Here is a 2505-nt window from a genome sequence, read left to right on the forward strand (position 1 = left end):
AAGATTCCGTCGGAACGAAAAACGCCTTTCTTCTAATGTCCAGCCCAAATCCTGTATCATTTCGGTGACACTCTCTCCCATATTTTGCGATAATACAGAACGTGCTGCCTTTCTTTGAAATTTTTCGATGTACTCATTCAGTCCTATCTGGTAAGGATCCCACACCGCGCAGCAGTATTCTAAAAGAGGACGGACAAGTGTAGTGTAGGCAGTCTCCTTAGTAGGTCTGTTACACTTTCTAAGTGTGTTGCCAATAAAACGCAGTCTGGGTGTAAGACAAATCAGGAACGAATGCGTGCCTGTATGGACTAGTTGCGGACGAAACGCAAAAATATTTGGTTGGTAAGTAAGCTCGTAGCGCTTTTCCATAAGTTTAATAAATGCAACAGATACACGTAACACAGTCGTTAGCGATCAATAATATATTCTCCTTCACTGTTTACAACTGTCTGTAAACGCAGAGGTAACGTTTCAATACCGCGACTTAGAAACCACATGGGTTTGAGGCGAATAACTCGTCGAGCACGTTCGGAGCGCAATTTCATCCAGAAAGGATGTTCCTTAAAGGCTGTTCCATAGAGAGCGGAAGAAGTGAAAATTTGAGGGCACAAGATCAGGTGAATAAGGTGGGTGAGGAATGTCTTCCCAACCCAGCTCACGTATAGTGTTATTTGCCTGTGTATCATAATGCGAGCGTGCGTTATCGTAAAGTATCATCAATTCACGCTATCTTCCTCGCCATTGTTCTTGGTTTGCATCTGCAGGACGCTCCAGTTGTTGACAATGAATGTCAGCAGTAATAGTTACACCTCGAAGAAACAACACGTAGTGCAACATAGTTGCTGTTCCACCAGATGCATAACATAATCTTTTTTGGATGTGCGGAGGTCTTTGTATGGGGAGTTTCTGCTTTGTTTGGGCTCAACCACTCATTTCTTTTCCTAATGTTAGCATGAAGACACCATTTCTCGCCACCAGTAGCGCTACAGAATAGGAATGGTCGATGTTGTTCACGAGGCAACTGATGGTGAGCAAGCAGAAACGAAGATACGGCCACCTGCTGATTTTTGTTACTTTGGCTTAGAGCATACAGTGCCCATACGTCCGATTTTTTAACCTTCCCCACAGCACTCAAATGTTCCACGATGGTGGAATGGTCACAGTTCATCATATCTGCCAGTTTTAGAGTGCACTAGCGTCGATCATTGTGGATTAATGTGTTTAAACGGTCTTCATCAAACCCCAAAGATCTTCCTGAATGTGGGGAATCACTAATGTCACAACGATCCTCCTTAAAACGAGAAAACAATTTTCTTGCTGCGCTCTGTTCACCGGCATTATCCCCGTAAACAGTACAAATGTTGAAACTACCTGACAGATTAAAACTGTGTGCCGGGCCGAGACTCGAACTCGGGACCTTTGCCTTTCGCGGGCAAGTGCTCTAGGACGGGGCGTGAGTCCTGCTTGGGTAGCTCAGTTGGTAGAGCACTTGCCCGCGAAAGGCAAAGGTCCCGAGTTCGAGTCTCGGCCCGGCACACAGTTTTAATCTGCCAGGAAGTTTCATATCAGCGCATACTCGGCTGCAGAGTGAAAATCTCATTCTAGGCACAAATGTTGTCTACCTCCGCTACTTTCACTCCTCTATTGAACTCAAACAGAAAAATATGTTGGAAATATTCCGATTTCTCCACTTGCCTCTCCATTTCCTAGCTTCCACAGCTCCACTCATTATCTCCAAAGGACGAAATGATAATATACAAACTCAAGAAGCAGCAATGAACTACAAAGAAAAAATTATAATCGACAAATAAAGCCATAGCAGTCGGAATACCAACGTGCAAAACAAAAGCCCACCAATTTAGGCAGCAATCTAAAATATCCTGCTCAGGTACCAGTCCTATTTACCAAATACCCGAGTTGCTCACACCCTTTGAATATTGTGATATCCGGGTTCCGTATCGCACAATCTCTTACCCACTTAACGAAACTGAGGTCTGGCTACCAAATGGATTACGACGTGATAGGTGTGGTTGAAAATGTGGGTGCTGAATACTGTAACACTCATGAAAAATTTGTTATATACGTCTTCTTGTACGGCATCATTTTACGTTTTCTTCTATGGCAGAAATTCGTATGCTTGATACAGGTTACACAGAGCTACTTTCAGACTGTTTCTGTATCGTCAAACTCTCGCTACCACGTGGGAAAAATGAGAACCTAAATCTTCCCCTGCGAGCTCTGAAGGTCATTTCGTCTTATATATGTGGGAATCATATTTCAAGGAGAAAGTTAGTTTTCGAAATTTCGAGAACAGATCTCGCCGCGACGAAAACGGCCTTTGTATTAATGACTGCCATCCCAAGTGGATTATGTATCTGTGACGCTCTTTCCCTTTTTTAGTGATGAACGTACAAAAGTAGATACTCCTCTTTAAACTTTTTCATTGTTCCTTGTCAGGACTCCAAACGGCACAGCAGTACTGTAGAAAGTAGCTCCGTCGCACCT

At 43.6% G+C, this 2505-nt stretch overlaps 1 non-coding gene across 1 annotated transcript; it reads left to right on the top strand.

The window, feature by feature from the left end:
- Positions 1–1461: 1461 nt before the first annotated feature.
- Positions 1462–1536, top strand: Trnas-cga (transfer RNA serine (anticodon CGA)). The gene has a single exon. It is a non-coding gene; the product is annotated as a tRNA-Ser (tRNA).
- Positions 1537–2505: the final 969 nt, after the last annotated feature.

This window comes from Schistocerca gregaria, chromosome 2 (genome assembly GCF_023897955.1).
Source record: "Schistocerca gregaria isolate iqSchGreg1 chromosome 2, iqSchGreg1.2, whole genome shotgun sequence".
In the NCBI taxonomy this organism is placed as follows: domain Eukaryota; kingdom Metazoa; phylum Arthropoda; class Insecta; order Orthoptera; family Acrididae; genus Schistocerca; species Schistocerca gregaria.